This window comes from Castor canadensis, chromosome 9, assembly GCF_047511655.1.
Source record: "Castor canadensis chromosome 9, mCasCan1.hap1v2, whole genome shotgun sequence".
Lineage (NCBI taxonomy): Eukaryota > Metazoa > Chordata > Mammalia > Rodentia > Castoridae > Castor > Castor canadensis.
This window is the reverse complement of record NC_133394.1, coordinates 24,583,796-24,603,588: the sequence shown is the minus strand read 5'-3', so window position 1 is coordinate 24,603,588 and position 19,793 is coordinate 24,583,796. Positions and strand designations below refer to the sequence as shown.

Genomic DNA, 19,793 nt, shown 5'->3' with positions numbered 1-19,793 from the left:
CTATATTACAAAGCAATAACGATAAAAACAGTATGGTACTGGCACAAAAACAGACATGAAGACCAGTGGAACAGAATAGAGGACCCAGATATGAAGCCACACAACTATAACCAACTTGTCTTTGACAAAGGAGCTAAAACTACACGATGGAGAAAAAGTAGCGTCTTCAACAAAAACTGCTGGGAAAACTGGTTAGCAGTCTACAAAAAACTGAAACTAGATCCATGTATATCACTCTATACCAATATTAACTCAAAATGGATCAAGGATCTTAATATCAGACCACAAACTCTAAAGTTGATACAGGAAAGAGTAGGAAATACTCTGGAGTTAGTAGATATAGGTAAGAACGTTCTCAACGAAACCCCAGCAGCACAGCAACTAAGAGTTAGCATAGATAAATGGGACCTCATAAAGCTAAAAAGCTTTCATCAAAAGAAATAGTCTCTAAACTGAAGAGAACACCCACAGAGTGGGAGAAAATATTTGCCAACTATACATCAGACAAAGGACTGATAACCAGAATATATAGGGAACTTAAAAAACTAAATTCTCCCAAAACTATTGAACCAATAGACTAATGGGCAAGTGAACTAAACAGAACTTTCTCAAAAGAAGAAATTCAAATGGCCAAAAAACACATGAAAAAATGCTCACCATCTCTAGCAATAAAGGAAATGCAAATTAAAACCACACTAAGATTCCACCTCACCCCTGTTAGAATAGCCATCATTAGCAACACCACCACCAACAGGTTTTGGCGAGGATGTGGGAAAAAGGAACCCTTTTACACTGTTGGTGGGAATGTAAACTAGTACAACCACTCTGGAAAAAAATTTGGAGGCTACTTAAAAAGCTAGACATCGATCTACCATTTGATCCAGTAGTACCACTCTTGGGAATATACCTAAAAACTGTGATACAAGTTACTCCAGAGGCACCTGCACACCCATGTTTATTGCGGCACTATTCACAATAGCCAAGTTATGGAAACAGTCAAGATGCCCCACCACTGATGAATGGATTACGAAAATGTGATATCTATACACAATGGAATTTTATGCAGCCATGAAGAAGAATGAAATGTTATCATTCGCTGGTAAATGGATGGAATTGGAGAACATCATTCTGAGTGAGGTTAGCCTGGCCCAAAAGACCAAAAATCGTATGTTCTCCCTCATATGTGGACATTAGATCAAGGGCAAACACAGCAAGGGGATTGGACTTTGAGCACATGATAAAAGCGAGAGCACACAAGGGAGGGGTGAGGATAGGTAAGACACCTAAAAAATTAGCTAACATTTGCTGCCCTTAACACAGAGAAACTAAAGCAGATGCCGTAAAAGCAACTGAGGCCAATAGGAGAAGGGGACCTGGAACTAGAGAAAAGATTAGATCAAAAAGAATTAACCTTGAAGGTGACACACACGCACAGGAAATCAATGTAAGTCAACTCCCTGTATAGCTATCCTTATCTCAACTAGCAAAAATCCTTGTTCCTTCCTATTATTGCTTATACTCTGTCTTCAACAAAATTAGAGACAAGGGCAAAATAGTTTCTGCTGGGTATTGAGGGGGTTGGGGTGAGAGGGAGTGGGTGGAGTGGGTGGTAAGGGAGGGGGTGAGAGCAGGGGGAAGAAATGACCCAAGCGTGTATGCACATATGAATAATTAAAAAATAAAAAAAAGGAAAGCAAGCTAGAAATAATTTCAATAATAAAATGTAGGCTGTTTAAAAAAAAAACAGAGACTTTGTGTTTTAATCAAATCTCTGAGGAAATTACTTACATACTTTGGGAATTCATTTCTTATTTTGTTAAAATTTTTCTAAGCAAAATGGTTCATAATTTTAAAAATTCCCTTTAGATGTAGAAGTGTATTATTAATATTACACAGGTAAAAACAAACTTATGGGACAATATGTGTTTGATAATATTATGAGCATGGAACTTCAAAGGAAGTGCTTAATAAATGTTTAAAATAAGTAAATATTTAAAGACACAAAACATAAAATGACTCAGATTTTTATAACTGAGTGACAGCTTTAAATGTTAGAAAGAGAATTTTAAAACATTTATTGTTAGTAGTAAAAACTATGAAAATAAAAAAAAACTATACTTTGTTAAAATTTTTGTTCCATCAAAAACTCTCTTCATTCTTAAAAATGGATTATAGTCATTTTTTTCCATTAAAAGAAGTGTAGGTTATACATCTATAAAACTATACTGCATTATTTAATATGAAGAGCTTGACATTCAAACTACACTTACAAATAAAAAGAAAAGAATATTTCCCAAAACAGGACTCGTTAAAGAGTCAGCTGATTAAACTCATTAAAACATGAGTTCAAAGTGACTTTGCTTTCCTGCTTGAATTCTCATTGGAATTAGCTCTTTCCAGTTTTTAAGTATCAAGAGCCCTTCAGTTCCTATTTGGCGTTTAGAGGTGGTTTCTTCTTGTTTCTTCCCTTTTTCTCCTTGATCTTTTTCTCTAATGTACTCTAACTCATCCAAGATTTGTTGGAGAGACACTTAAAAGCTTTACATTAAAGTACATTCTTTCTCTTCTTTTTCTTTTTCACACATAAAGAGGCAAAATAGGAAGTGAAACAGAGGTAATCTTACAGGCCCACAGGAACTGCCATGGGCAGAAAATTCTGGCTTGCAAGAGAGCAGCGAGTGCCCACTCCACATGGAATGTAGCAAGCACCCTGAATGTCTTAGAAATTCTCTTACCCCATTTCTAAGTTTCTGAAATTTTCCTTCATGAATTTTTGTTTTATATAGAAAAACAGACTAGAGTATCTTCAAACACAGTCACTACTCAGCAAATACATGTTAATTCCTTGAACATTTCATTATTTACAATCATGACAAGGTAAAAAATAAAATGTTGTCCTTTTTTTTGGAACTTTGTTTTTTCAATAACTTAATTTATTATAGCATATTATATTACTATTATATTATATTAGGTAAAAATATTAAGTCAAATATGCCATCAAAACATGCAAAATCATTTTAAAGCATAATTAAATATATTCTGTTTCACTTTTGTATTATTGATATCTAATTTTGAATATCGTATGTTTAATATGTTTTTATGTTCTAGCTTAGATTAGCAAAATTAATGTTGTTTATAGTAATCAGTTTATTAACCAAAATTGCATAGCTCTGAAATGAAGGAAGATGTTGTGTCACCTAATGGTTTTACTGTCCTCATATTCAATTTCTCTTTTAGAAACAGTATCTCTAGATGAGTAAAAAGAATATTTAGAATGCAGAAGCATTGCTCCCACATCATGTGTGATGTGTGTCCACATCAGAGAAGTTTCACTGCAACATGAAATGAAGAATCACGCATAGAATGCTCAGCAAAGCATTTGGTAGATATCAATTTGTAAGGTCCTTCGGAAGGTGGTCATAGCTGGACTTTTTAGCCTCATGCTCTATTTTTCTTATCTATGTAACCTCCTTGCAAGCCACATAGAACAAAAAGTACTTTCACACTTCCTGGGCCTTCCTTGTTCATTTCTTCTAGAATGTTCTTCTACCAATGGATGCATACAGAAAAATCCATTAAGATCCAGCTCGAATATTAAAATTCCTTGAACCCCAGCCAACACTCTAGTTGCACAAAATTTGTTTGTAATACTATGTATATTTCTACTATTCTAGATTGACTCCTTAAGCAACTAAACAGTAATTTCAGATGAGACAGCCTAAAGATATTTCCAAATTCAAATCTATTAATAATATGTGATAAAACTTCGTGAGGGCCATGGATTTTCTTGTATTCTTACTTTAAATGACATTTAAAAAATAATATCTATTTATATTGATGCACCGATTAAAACATTAGATAGAAAATGCAAGGTCCTTTTAAATGTAAAGTGTTATGAGAACCTAGGAATTTTTTTTTCATTTAATATAAAAAATTTAAGAATATCCTTGGGGGGGGGGAGAAAAAGTACCCAGACTAGAAGATTAGCTTTGAATTTTTCAAGATGGAGAGCATCATAAAAACATAAATGGATTGAAATAATGAAACATTAAAATGTATTAAACCTGTCCTATCCAAAATTATTTTTCATGGTGACAGTTTTATGATTCATAGGTTAACAAAATAATTACATATATATTAGGTTATTTTATTACATCCAATTGTCAGGTGAATATCACATTCACATTTTGCCTAGATACTCTACTCTTTTGTATAAGATATATAATTTAAGCAAAAAAACAGTACAGAGAAGTGTCATATTCCTTTGAAGAAAAATTGAGCCTAGTGGAATCAAATTATGTGAGCCCTGGGGTACTATGATAGTTTAGTTAAAACTCTGAATTCAGAAATTCTATGATACTATGTATATTTATAAGTTGAGTAGGTGGACAAGTTAAACTATCAAAGGTCCATTTCAGAAATATTTCTGTTACTTCAGAATATATTCAACATTTGTTTTGCTTATTTTGTGACTCGGCCAAATTTCAGCATTAATTTAAGAAGCTAGACTACTCAAGAGAAACCTCTCTAAAATTAAACAAACAGATATCTGGTGGTATCATTTGTTAAGTAATTATTTATACCAAACAATTAGTTGTACTGTATAAACAATAACTTAGACTTTGCAGCTTTAGGCATAATTTTGTACCTAAAACATACAGCCATATTTTTCTATCAAATGGAAAGGTCAAGCATATATTAATGAAATAGATATCATAAAACATTTAGTATATACAGAGTTTCTTTCTAGCTATAATCTAGGAACTTGCTTTGAATATGATAATAAGCTATTATACATATTACTTACAAAGATATTTCTATTTAATTTTGAAAAAATATTTATCCTAGACTTAAATAGATTTAAGACCCCATACTTTGAAGACTACAAAATGTGCATGTGTTATGTGGTAGCTTGGAAGTCCTTCATGAGTTGGGAGGAATCATGTGACCAGCAACTTCTATGTTGTTCAGTCTTGGCATTCTTACAATTTTGTCATGTCCGTGAACTATTTTATCAACTGAAGCCTTTGAAAATGTTCATTTCTCGTCTCAAAATAGGACAGGTTGCTTCCAGGTTGGTAGGTGACAGCATGTGTTATAAAAACAGTGGTATGAATTTCCCTAACTTAATTATAAATACCAGTTATGGGAAATAGTATGGTTGTGTAATCTTTACAGTGAGCATCTATTAAATAGGAAAAAATGGTTTTGAACTTCTTCTGTTTGTCAGGAGAAAACATGAATAAAAAAATCCAAATTAACAACTTTGCTAAACTGTTAAAAGAGGCAAAAACATAGAGCTGTCATAAATCGAGTTTAAGAAACTGCCCTGGGTGGAATCTGGGCAACTGGATGCAATACTGTAAATGAAATGACAGCATTGCAAATCACACAGAGTACTGGGCTTGGTGCAGCAATGATTGTGCTTAAAAATTCAAGAGAAGTAATTTCCCATGTAAGGGGCAAGAAAAGAAAATATCACACCTAATGTATGAGAAACACTAACTGTGATACTTATTAACAAAATGAGAAAAATGATAGCTAGCCCTTCAAAGACAGAGATAAGTCTTTCTTATTTTGAAAGGTATGATAAAATTCTATAATCTATCCTCAACTTCTTGCAGATACCCATAAAGTTTATAGGGACTGATAGCATTGAGACAGTAAGCCAAAGTATTTTTGTTGCTAGTTATTGTTTTGTGACCCTTCCATTAATTGTTGCAAATTCATTCTTTTAGTTTAAGAGAATCACAGAATTGAGCCAGAGAAAAGGGAGTCACTTTATCTACTCAGAGGTGCAAGTAGAATTACTGAGACCCATAACTCTACCACTTGAGCCACTCCTTACAGCCCTGTGTTTGCATTTTTGAGATAGGATCTCAAGGACTATTTGCCCAGCTTCTGAACAGCTAGAATTACAGCAAGACCCACTGCCTCCCCGCTCAAATTTTCCTATATGTATCATAGAACACTTAGGTAAATCATACACAAAATTTTACTGTGTATCATGTGAAAGCTATGATATAGTATATGATATTTGAGCAGAATTTTCTTTAACAATAAATGAAGAAATAAATTTATAAAATAAGAATGTGAAAACATTCGAAGATAATTGTTCTATATCAAAAATTATTGCTGCTTTTTCAGAGAACAGGCTCACTGCTCTCATTCTTCTTCCTTGACCTTCAAAAGCAAAGTGTATGCATGGTGATCTACGCTAATAAACGTAAGCCTCACAGAGTAAAAATATGATCAGCCACAGAGAGAACATAAATGTATCATTAGTGTATTTTGATCACCAAATAGCAAATGTAATAGACACTCAGTGATTTGAAAGTGAAAATATTGCATTTTTGCCGCTTTAGGGGAGAAGCATTCAACACCGTTGCACCGAAATATAACATTTTAGCATTTTGTTTTATATAAGGCAAATCTTCCTTCTTTTATTTCACAAAGAAGTCATCTCTGTAGTTGTAAATATCAGAATTAACATTATATCTCACCACATATGGCTTTCTGAGATATGAAATATATTCCTTACACCCCCTGCTCTGTAATTTACTACAAATTCAAGTAGGGGTGAAAAATATGATCTTCCTATTGTCTGAAAAATGCTTTAATCTAAAACTTTTGGAGATTCCTTTCACCTGCTCTTCATTAAATCTGAGAAGACTTTGAAAAATGAAATGGACATTCAAAAAGCGTTTTGACTGGTTATTATGCTACCTGTAAAGAAGAGCACACATATGCCAGGGAAATAGGGTTGCTAGATTGGGTGCTATACTTAGGCCATTAGGTTTGACATTTCATTTGCAATGAAAGTTACAAATGCTAGAAAGGCAAGACCCAGATGAGTGGGAGTAGCTTCTCTAAGAGCTGTCCTTAACATTATCATATAGATGGAGATATAAATATAAATGAAGCATGCTATCACATGTTGAATGAAATTGTAGTTGATGTTCAGAGACTTTAAGATTTCTGCCTTGAATATCAAATACAAAGAGAAAGTATCTATTACCCTTATAGCTTGTATAACACATTTAAATCTGAAGAGAAAATCATTAGCACAAAGATGCAATCTTAATAAATATAAGAGAATAATTCATTATTAGTTGAAGAGAAAGGCCTTATAATACAAAATGGCTAGATTTCATGGAGTGGAGAGAAAAACCAAATATATTATATAACATTAATTTTAACTTGTAATATTAAGTGGTTTCTTTCTCTACATTTCCTTAAAGTGATTGCTAATACTTAAGTTGTGCAAAATGAGTCCAGTTTTGACTAACAGTTGCAAAAGTTGTGACTACTCAAATAGTGGTGTTATAAGATTATGTCCTTTGAGAAGAAATCTTTAAAAGGAGTAAGGTGAAGATGAAAAAGTAGGAATGATAAAACAAAGATATCAAAAATGGTGACAGTAAATGAAATTCAGGGTAAAAATGAAGGAGCTGATTTGACAAGAAGAGAAATATGTCTTTCATTTAACAGGAAGGAAGCCAGCAATTGTATGCAAATATAGTTAGGTTTAAGTATTTGGTTTCAGAAAGATTAAAAAGTGTCTGTTTAATAGCTTTTATTTATGGTTAGCCATCTCAGACCCTCACCATTGCTCAATATTTCAGAAAGTTTTAAAACATTTTAAAAATGAAAACATATTGTTTTGATGACTCCTTGTAACAATGAACTATTAAGGAGAGCAGCATTTATAGCAACATAAAACGTAAGTTTTCAAACATCAAAACAGTTGTAAAATAAAAAATAAGTAGGAAAATTTTTACTGTTATAGAAACTAAAGGAGGGAGTAAATGATTATATAACAGTTACTTTGTGAAGCATAAATAAATATCTTTAGTTGATCAAACATCAAAAGATTATTACATTTATTATGTTCTGTTTTTATTGCAACCTGTTTTTAATTCTTGTAATGGAAAACTCCAAGTATATGTGATAATACAATCAACCTCTATTTGTTCATCACCACATGTCAATAATTAACAATTAATGATTGATATTATTTATCTCTCTTTAATTACCTACTCCCTATATAATTTTTAAATGTCAGATACTCCATTAACTTACCCATAAGTATTTCAGTATTATTTCTAAAAAAAGGTATCTTTAAAATAGTTTTATAATATCATTAAATTATTAATTATTTAATCATTGAAAAACTGAAACATTGAATATTCTTTAGTATCAGTGCTCAAAGTTTAAGATAATTTTAAACACAAATTTCTATGATTCTAACAAAAAGGGTGTTGGTCTTAAATTTTCTTTATTGAAAAACCATCACCAAGTCCAAATTTGATGTGTTATTGTTCTTCACTTAGATTCTTCTTCCTCTTGTTCCCTTTTCTTTTCTACCAATTTTTTGACAGTTTCAACAAAAGACTAATAGAATAAAGGAAGACAAAAATAACTACTTTTAAATATATGAAAACATAACAAGAAGAAAAGAAGGATAATTTGTTCTATATCATAAGACAAATTTAGGATCATTTAATGGAAATGAGTAGGAAAGCTGATCTTTCCAAATGCTCTTGACTTCCAAATTGGATCCTTATCTCTGACAGAAGTACATGCTCATGTTTTCAGAGCCCTTAGAATCTCAAAGTGTATATTCTAGTAGGCATTTCAAATGTACATGAGCAACCCTCAGAGCTATGAGATTGTATTTTAAGCCTTTACAACATTTTTAAGCTAAAAACTCATATATTGCTTTAGTAATACAGATGGGGGCCTTGGAGTAGATGGACTGGTTTGGATTGCATTATGGCATTGCTATTTAATAGCCATCTGATTTTAGGCAGGCCAAATACCTCCCTCTGTCCCAATTTACTAATCTGAAAATTAGGGATTGTGTTAACATAGTTCCAATGGTAGTTTTAAAGATTAGACGGACTGTTAGAACTTTACCCAACACAGAATAGCACTTTTGAAAAAAATAATAAATCAGGCATTGATATTTCCATATGACTGTTTTTCAATTTTCAACAAAGCCCTTATCATTATCTGATATTTGTCTTTTATCTGTAGTTCTTTATATATTTTTTGCTTATTTCTATTTCAATTTTTATTGTGCCTGACACAGTAAACTTTTAAGAAGTACTGGCTAAATAAATGAATGATTAAAAAATAAAAATCTACTCTGACCAGAGTCAAGTTACTTAAGCTCAGTCTGTGTGGCTCACTGATAGAACGCCAGCTCTCAGAATCATGCTTGGTGTATCTTGAGAGCTCAATAAACCTTTGTACAATAAATAAATGAGTCTCAATTGAAGCTAGGACTTTAGAGCAATTAGAAGTATATGAAAATGGATTAGACTGCCTGGTGAGCTGCAATATCCTATCACTGATGAAAGAATTATATTTAAGGGTGATTATGGTAAAGATTTTTTCATTGTTTATACTTCACTGTCATAAATTTACTTAAATTATGGAAGACATTAGAATATCTTTTACAATTCTACATTGAAATCATATTAACCAGTTACCCTAAGAGTAAACCATGCAATTAAATCAATCCTGAATTCTAAGTAGATATACATGTGTTTTAATTCTCCAGTGAAACTCCATCTCTGCTAAGGAAAATGTATGGAGAGTGTTAGAAAACTTTCTGTTTTAAGGGAGCAAAGTGGTCATATATGAATATGTCCTGACTAAGAATTTACTGAAGCTGTTAAACCTTAAAATTTCCCTTTAATTAACATCTTTTGCATTTTAAGTGTACCATTTTGTCCCTATTGATAGGCAGTACACTTTTGTCATGAATATATTTTACCATCTTGTGACACATTTTCTGGTTTTCATTTGGATTTCTGTGAAAGGTTAAAATAGATCATGATTATATGGCTGATGAATAAAAGGCTATGTTAGAGTATTGTGTGGGAATGAGTTCAGCCTTCAGAGGCAATTAAAGTAAAAATGTGGTCTGCAACTCCTTCTATTATTGAAAATGTTGTCACTCCAGTTGAATAATTACCACTAGGAAGAAGGTAGAGATCATATGGAATATTCAAAATTCTCAATCAAACATGAGATTTAAATTCCAAAACTCAAAGACTTTGCTTTATGACTTTTATAACTCAGAAAAGGGGCATGCAAATATATTCAAATCCCAAAATATAGGTTAATTTATAAGAAATAGCCTCTAAAAGTTATCTTAAATCTGAAAGATGAAGTATGAGCTTAGAAAACAATTTTATTTCTAGAGTTCTAAGTGACTATTATCAAACCATATGACTAATACATTGATGTTTTAGAAATCAAATATACTCAATATTTTGAACATAGTTTATGCATCTATTTGAAATGAATTAAAATTCATTTTAATTAATTAACTACAAAAGCAAATCCACTTACTTTCTGGGTTCTTTGTTATTTCTTTTCTGATCTATTCTTTATTCTCAAATAGCAAATAATGTGGGGAAAGTAAAGGAACAATATGTCTGATACAAAATGAGCCTGATATATACAGTAAAAAATAATTTCAAATACTCTATCAAACCTATCATCACAAATAAAGCACAACACTGAGATAACTTTCCATGCTTCTGTGCATGTAGGGAGAGCTGTTTAATAAAAATCATCTCATTTTAACAAAATTCAACAAGAAATAGTTAACTTATTCTTAGGCTACATGTAATTTCTCCAAAGTAAACTTTTCCTCATGGACAAGTAATTTCTCCTCCTTTTTCAAAATAGAAAACTAGTCTCAATGGACTGGTAGAAAAAGAGTACCTGGCAAATTTATCTGAAAGAGTTTCAGAGATTCAATTGTTATTGCCCTTATTTTTAATTATTGTTGCTTTGCTGACCACAAATCTATACTAAGCACTAGATAAATGTCTAATTTAATGCCGTTTCCTGAATGTAATTATCCAAATGCATTTATCAACTCTACCCTTAAATGTTATCTCAAATATTTGTGATATTTCCTATCTCAAATATTTGTGATATTTCCTCTATATTTGGCAGAAAGTGTTGAAAAATAGCTCCAACATGGCACTCCTGAAAAGATTTCAACTACAATGGATATATTTGTATCTTTTTCTGCAGGCTGCTACCTTTTGTCTTTTTCTATTTTTGTTCAATATGTGCTAAGAGAAAAATTTAAATCTCAGACAATGCACTTAGAGCTAATAAAGTCTCTTGTTCTAATGTGCTTCTCACACAAATTGAGGAAAATAAATCCTTCCCAAATGGTTGTTGAAAAGAAGTAAGTAGAACAATGCTCAGCACAAAATAGGCAATAAGTAGTGTTTGGAGCATTTTCTTTATATAATTGTGTTTAATCACAAAATCTATCAACTTTATCTGCAATCTTGCCATTTTCCTTAAGGCTATTTCTGCATGCCTTCCCCCACAAAAAGGTGAGAATGCAAGGGGCTGATAAGAAAAGATTTTAGAAGTTTTTTCTGCTGACCAATACCCTTCCCAGCTAATTATTCTCCAACAAAATATTCTGCAATGACAATAGATAGTTCGGAGAAAATTTATAGACCATCACATATAAATTTTAGCGTAAATATGTGATATTCATATTGTGGAAAGTACTTCAATCTTATGACTGACCAGAATAAATATGTTACATCGAAGAGAATTATAATGAAGTTAAAAATATCTATAATCTTGCCATAACAACATTTATTTATTTGAGTTAAGCTTATTTTAAATGGCAGTGAAATGTTTTTAATAACAGGTCCTTGTAAACCAAACAGGACAAAGAAGGAGATACCTAATCAGTTATGTATTACTGAATTTTGAGCACAGTAACTTATCTGGGCATTGCTTCCACTAATTGCCATTTTAATGTGAGGAGGAACTTAATGAACACCTAGAACCCAAATAGCTTGTCTGTACAGTTTTAGAGGCCATTTTTCAACTTGCCCTCTTGGCTTATTACAGGGATTATCAAATACCTGGGACTATTGAGCTCCAGTATTATGCTTCTCTAATGTCGTTAAATTTGTAATGAACCAATAACTGCATGATACAATCAAGATGTAACAAAATTATTGTGTTGATAGACTACAATTAATGTAAGTTTATCATCATCAAATTTTCATGAAATTCTGAAATTTTAGAAACTAAGATATGGAGACAATTAATAATTTGTAGAACTTGTAGGAAGCCATTTGGAAAAGCTAAAATTCAGTCTCAATTTTCTTGAATTCCAAGATTGTAATCACATAGGAATATGCCCAAACACCCATGTACCACACATTTGAGAAAAGAATTTGAATTGGGCTATGAAAAAATCTTTTATATTTTATTTGATATATTTAAATATATCTCAGTTGTTTGTGTTCAATAAGGATAAAGAATAATAGCACATTTAAGGAATAAAAAAAAATTAAATGGAGACAGTGTTGGTGGGTCACACCTATAATCCTAGCTAATTGAGAGGCTGTGATTGAGAGGATTGTAATTGGAGGCCAGTCCAGGCAAACTGTTCTCAAGACTCCCTGTCACCAAAATAATGAGAGAAAAATGGACTGGATATGTGGCTCAAGTGGTAGAGTGTCTACTTTGCAAGGGTGAAGGCCTGAGTTTAAACCCCATACTTCCAATAAATAAATAAATAGGATGGGAATGAAAATGAAAGGATGAGAAGGGAAGAAAAGGAGAAAGAGGAGAAAGGAAAGGAAAAAGAGAAAGAAAAGGAAAGGGAAAAGAAAGCTTAACTAGATCCCACAAGTTGTAGAGCAGAAAAATGATGACCCATAATCCTATTTAGGATAAAGTAAAAGACAATTTTTCCAGATGGAAAAGATTATGTATAACTGTTATAAATTTCCAGCAGAATGCTCCATAAATTTTTTTAGCAAAGTCTTACTCCCAATTCTCCAAGAGGAAAAGGATGAAGTGAAACTTTCTAAATTCATTTTACTGATAATGATAATATCACATAAATGATCTACAACAAAAGTTATCATTTCTTTATACTCAGATAATATGCCCAGAGAAAGAATTTTTCTCAACACTTGTCTTGATCACTATTTGAAGTGAAATTTTGAATTCTGTATTAAATCAAAGTTTTTGGTTTACAGGAAACTACCAAATTTCAATTATTTAGATTGTACCATTAAATTACAAACTTATGGTCATTATCAGGAAAAATGAAATCTCGGTTGTCAACATACTGTATAACTTCATATGCACAGTGTCTAAAAATAAGATACAAAATTCACAAGCAATATGATAAAAACAAAGCACCATACTAGAAATGAAGAAATAGTTTTTAAATAAAAAAATCTATATTACCTGTGCTGTCTTCCATTGCAAAATGTTTGAATAAATACATGTTTTATTTTTTTCCAGGCATGTTTTTATTACTAAAGTCATATACTTTATACATAAAATATCTATTTTGATAAGAAAACACTTTTCTCTTTTTATATACTTAAAAATTAAATAATTCACCAAAAAAGAAAGATTTTTAAAGCATCTATTCTAGATTAGGGTGGAAGGTCAAGGTATAATATAGATACTGAGGTACAAGACATTAAACAACCTCACAGGTAGGTGACACTACAGCAATGTAAACAGTTAATTTAAACATATCTACAAGTACTATAAGAGTCAAACAATATTTATCTTAGATTCATACATCAGTGAAGAAAACATACAAAAAGATGGTGGGATGAGGACAAGTGAGGAGAGGACACTCCTGATGAAGGGAAGACCATCAGCAAGTGTGTGAGATGTGAGAAGTAATATCTTTTCTTGTGTTTGTGTGTGTTTGTGTTTCTCCTTTTGTGTACTTAATATTTATTTCTTCATATCATCAGGGACTAAAGGATATCTATTTCAATAAGTAATAATTTGTTACCATTAACATTTATTTTCATACTCAAATTGTGCCAGATTTTCTCAGTGAAGGCCCTCAAAGCTAGTTACCATTTTGGTAACCAGCCATCACTTTAATAAGCCTGTTGTCTTTTAGTAGAGAATGGTAATTAATATCTGGGTACATGGTGAAATCATCACTAATGGGATGCTATTGCTACTGGACCCTCTTAAAAGACATGCCTAGTAAATATATGCGTTATGAGTATGCACATGTACACTCTTATCAATACATCTATCTGTACATCTATCATCTACCTACCTACCTATCAATATGTAGAACCATGCACTAACACCAATATCTCTAAGTCCAATTCAAAGCCAGAACAATCAGTCTACTTTGCTACTTCTCTATTTGTAAATGTCTTCTTTAGTAGTGAATAATCTGATGCCTATTATCATTAATATATTTACTCTTTTCTCATTTTCTTTGTGGTTCTATTAGATGCTTCCCCACCCTAATATTTCCTCAGCCCTGTGGCTATTCATAGCATTCCTTAAATACAAAATCCTCTTTGTTCCTGGGTCTTCAGACCTTACTTCAAAAACAAACAAAAAAAAATAGAAGAAAAAGGAAGGAAAGGAAAAAGCAAGAGAAAGGTGGTGAAAGGGAAAAAAAAGAAGAGAGGGGAAAAGAAGAAAAAAGAAAGGAACAAATTAATGTGTTTAAAGAAAAAAAGGGGAAGGTAAGAATAGAAGTCAAAGAAGAACAAAAAGAGGTGTGTACTTCAGTAACACCACCTGTGACACTGAATCTTTTTAAGTACTACTTGAAACTTTACAATATAACCTCAATTTTCCAGTTAGTGTCTTTGAAGCAAATCAAGTGGTAGACATTCTACATGAAGAATTATTACAGTATATATTTTGCTAGTTCTTATTGTCCTTAGAAAAATGAATTGTAAAGAATTCTTAAGTATTAAAAAGGTCTTATATTTTAAGATCGGGTATCACTTTTTCCCTACTAACATTTGAAATAATCTGTTCTAAACTGAAAGTTCTCTCCAAAAGTAATTGGTACCACTTTCACCAATATTCTGAGAAATGTTTACCTGCTATTTCTAAATGAGCACCCAAATCCAGTAGTTAACCTCAGGAAAATGTTGTGGCAATTGCCTTTCCACTTGATGGAGAACTGCTCATTTATTTTTCACTGCAACACCAGTAAAGGAGTTAGAAGACAAAAGGTGCTCTAAAAGGAGAGGTATTTCTCCACAGAATTAATGAACCACTATTTTAGTTCACGGCAACAGCAGACTCAGTCTGCAAGTCTGCACATCAGGATGAGTTCCCTAGTGTTACAGTGCCAGCCTGCATGTATGAGACCAACTTCCCAATGCAGATTCAGCACCTCCTCATTCACACGTTCACCTCCATTTCCTCTAGGACTTTTTATACACTTCAGCAACCCTTATTTATCTTATATATGTGTGAGCTTTTATTGATGTCCTATGTTAATTAACTCTCCATGAGTCACCCTATGAACTCCATCTTATTTATGCTATCAAGTAATTTGAACAATGCAAAATTAATTTCTCTAATAAGCAAAAGGCCAATTTAAACTTCTGTCATTTTTACAAAATGATAAATACTGCTTTCCTCTGTGTATTCTACAAATAGAATATTGGAGTGCACTGGAGTTTCAGTTTGAAAAGAATCTGGAATTGCTTTGGAATTCTGTATCTATCTACACTGTGTAAAAGGGATCTGCTGTTTGTTCTGTTTAAAATGATGTGTATTCCAGATGCTATCATCCTAATCTTAAGGTAGCTGAGTTCAGTTATTTTCAGTGATGTATCAAAAACCACATACCAGCAAGTGACTGAACAGCCCTTCTGCCTCAGTGTGTCAACTCCAAGCCTGTTCCTTTCACTATTCCATCCCTTTGCTTCCTCTGTTTCTTATTTTCAAATATTTCAGAAAAGCTGAAAGACTCGTTCATTGACCTTTGATCTACATATACATATGGAATTTTTTCTTTTCCTGACTTATCTGAAAATAGTTGCATACATTCTGATGCTTCACAATTAAGTAATTGAAAATGTATCCCTGAAATAATAACAAGAGCTTTATATGTTAATTATACACTCATTACTTAAGTAGTATTCTTGTCACAAATATTTAAACATCTCAAACAATGAGGGAATTAGCAAAGTAAAATTGAAAAATGTTCTATACACCAATATATGTAGGATCTTCAAAAATATTAATACCAAAGAATATCAACAATGAAGAGAGGAAAGGATTATTAGAAATTAAGGAAAATTAAAGTGCCACGAAACTAGAATGTAATACATCATTCATAATGGGTCATTTACTGAAGACAGAAAAATAAAATAAAAACTTCTATAAATGATAGTTTGTGGACAGGAAAATATGAGAGTGGGTGACATATCGGATAATATGATTTTATTATTTACACCATTGCTTTTCAGAACCAAAATAATAAGTGTCTCTAGAAAATATCTCTAAATTGTATGTGTGCATATTCAGATATGTAAGAATCATGCTTGTACATTTTCTATAATACACATGAATACATATTAAGTTTCACAAGAGTTTCATGGTTTTGGTCTTTTGTAAATAAGTGTCTCAATGTTTATAGCTTTTTCTACAATGTATCAAATTTCAGATGAAATTGTGAAAAAATATGGTATGACTAATAGAATAGAAAACAATTTAATATAGCAAACTTTCTCTTATGGTCAGATAGTTAACTGGTTATTCATTACATTACAATTTATGTAAGAAAATTAGTTTTTCCTTCCCAAAGTGAGAAAATAGGTAATTGCTTCCCTCTTTATCTGGCTCCACAGTCATTTACCTTGTAAACCTTTAAGAAGATGAGCAAGGTATGGTTTAATCAAGATCACTAAATACATCAAATTTATGTACTGGATAGCATTTCAGATTCAGATAACCATATAGAACATTTTAAAATGTACATAAGAAATGCTAAAAGAAAAAGAAGTATCACCTTGAAGACCAAGAGGGGGAGAAACTACCAAGAACAGGGGTAAGTACAGTAGGGTATCAAAGTAAATATTTAGGATGAATAAGTACTTTTTCAGTTATAAACAATCTCTTTTATTATCCAGACACAGTGGGAAATATAATGAAATTTAGGCATAAATTAAGAGTTTATAAGCTCACTTTGGAAGGTAAAGTGAATATTGGTTAATTACACCAATTAGGTTTGGTGAAATAGGTAGTGATTTTTGGTTCCTACAGTAGCAATTTATTTTTAAAACTATATATGTGTATGTTATACAATCATTATATTAAATGTATAGGAATAATAAACCATTTGCAGTTGGCTTTTCATGATAATTTTTCTCCAAATGTGTTGCCAGAGGATCTAATATTTCTGTAATCAATTATAATTGATTTACATTTCCTGAACACTGGTATACTGTATTCTCTATATTATTAATACTCTCTTTAAATTGGGTTTTTCTTTTAAGTAATTAAATTTGGCTGAGCACAGTGGTAAATATCTGCAGTCCCAGCTACTGTAGAGGCTGAGACAGGATAGTCACTTGAATCCAGGAGTTCAAGGCCAGCCTGGGCAACAAGACAAGACCATATCTCAAAAAATTATTGAAAAATGTATGTTAATACCATATACTTAAGAAGAGACAGAATTCTGTTTAGATGACCAGTGGCTTTTAATATAATTATACTAAAATATTTCTTTAACTGAATTTTAAGAAACATAAACAAGACAACATATAAAGAAGAAATTCACTTCAGACAGAAAACTTCATGTTCAGAACTTCAACATTCTCAAATCATATAGTCTCTAGAAAAACTGACCAACCTAGAAGAAATAGAATAGAATCTTCATTTATTTTCCCTTTATTATGTTGATAATTCTAGTTATCTCTATTCCATTCTTATAGAACATTGTCAAATTGTAATGTAGTTAAAATTCCAAAGTGGTATTACTAAATTTCCATTTCCAGGTCTGGGGTAATCGCTGACTTTTTCCTTACTCTTCATAGCCAAGACATCATTGGAATTATCTCCCTCTACCCATTCTTATTTTTATCCTAGACCTTAGTTTAAGTATCCTTTGGGTTTTTCACAATTTTTGCATTAAATTTTTTGTGATCATTTTGCTTCTATTCTCTAGACTCTATTACTATAGTTCAATGTCTAAAATGAAGCTGTTGTCTTGTTATTTCTTTGTCAGGCTTGGTATGGTCTCTATCCTTTTCCCAGTTTCTTCCTTATTAATACAATGCTCATTTTGTTCAGGTATCAAACAACCTCATGTTTTGGGAAAATCTGTGAATCAAGATTCATACAAGAAATGGTAATATTTTATATCAGTTTTCATTTCTGCATTAGCTTATGGGGAGATTTTGGTCATTGAGACAGAGGACATGCCTCGAGAGTAATGTTTCTAAGGAAAATTCCTGTCATCAAAATTACTATTATTGGGTCTGGAGATTGAACTCAAGCCTTTGTGCACACTGAGCACGGATTTTACAAATGAACTTTACCTCTAATCCTTAGAAAAACTTCTTTATAAAGAACATGATGGTAATGCTTGACTACCTTTGTACGTTGTTAGTTGAGAATGTCATATTCAAAGTCATCTTAGTATCTCCCACAACTAGAACACAAGGATAAAAATTCCTTTTGTTGATAGGGGGTGGGTTCAGCTGAGCCTGAGAAAAAAATCTGCAAGTGACTGATGAAGTACTGGGGTTTATCTGTCTTTCAAAAATGTGCAAATTGTTTTTAAAGTTGAAAGAGTAAAATTGAATAATACAGTCTCTTGGGAAGAAGGCAGCCCTAAGGATTATGAAAAGATGTAACAGAGTTGTTTGTTTCATGCTTTTTTGGATAACACTGCCCAGAAAGGAGACAGAGACAAAAACTCAGCTACAGATTCAGAAAGGAATAAGCTGAAATAGAATTAGTTGCAAGGTAACTTCTTGCAATTGCCCTAATGATAGGCATGACAGAGGCCATTTTGGCACACAGACAGCAGCTGCACAGAATTTGGCTAAATGACATAGGAAAAAAGGCAAGGCATGGTGGCCAATGACTAATGCAACAGCAGAGCTGCACTATAGCAAGATATCTGTCATTGGATCACTATAGCAGTCTGCCATAGGACCACTCTTTGCCAAAACTAACATGGCAGAGGAAGACAATCATTAATTGTCCTTTGCTTTATTTTAGTGGTATTTCTATATCATTAGCATTGCAGTTTTAACTGTTCCCATCAAACATTTGATTCCATGACACATCCACAAACCCTAATAAGGAAAAAAAAAAGGAGGGGAGTAAACTATTCCTGGAAGACCTTACCCTTTACAGAAGTCACCATAGGACTCCCCAGCTTAGCCTATGAATAATCCTCCCCTTCATTAATGTTTGCCAATAGATGTGCTATCCAAAATTCCAGTGGAAATGACTCACTTTGAGTGTGCCTTTACTCATTGCTGAGTGTGTAATTTCACTTTGCTTTGCCTCCCCTCTGAATTCTTTCTTTGACAGTGACAAGAACTTGGCTGGAGGTCTCTCTACCTCTCCTTGACATATCTGTAGCCCTTCATTGATGGCAACAGCAGGACTAACAGGATCAGACTCACGGTTTAACACGTTAGACTCTTCAGGGCCTACCAGAGATACAGTATGAAGAGATTTCAGACATATGTATTTCACTAAGTCTATAGCAATTACTTATACCTAGTAAGTATGTAAGAACAAGTTTCATGATTAAATTGAATACATATGTCTAATTCTTTGTTTAACCATGACCACTCAGTCCATTCTTGGTCACCACCAAGGAATCAAAAATATCCTGAGCTGTAAAATATTATATTAAATTTAAAACAATTTTACAAAATAAATATAACTTTACAATGCTTAGGAAAAGAACTGGAGATAGTTTCTTTTTTCCTATTATTTTCTTTTTCTTT

The 19,793-nt window shown here is 32.2% G+C and overlaps 1 protein-coding gene across 7 annotated transcripts in view; it reads right to left on the bottom strand.

Moving 5' to 3' along the window:
- Ccser1 (coiled-coil serine rich protein 1) overlaps positions 1-19,793 on the bottom strand; it is a 1,264,311-nt gene that overhangs the window by 424,459 nt on the left and 820,059 nt on the right. Inside the window, exon 11 of one of the 7 annotated variants that reach the window (XM_074041368.1) lies at positions 7,536-19,793. This exon is cut by the window's right edge and continues 22,185 nt beyond it. The exons of the other annotated variants lie outside the window; for them this stretch is intronic. The gene's annotated coding sequence lies outside the window, so the exon portion shown is untranslated. Of the gene's footprint in view, positions 1-7,535 lie in introns of those variants that run through there. 7 annotated transcript variants of the gene reach the window in all.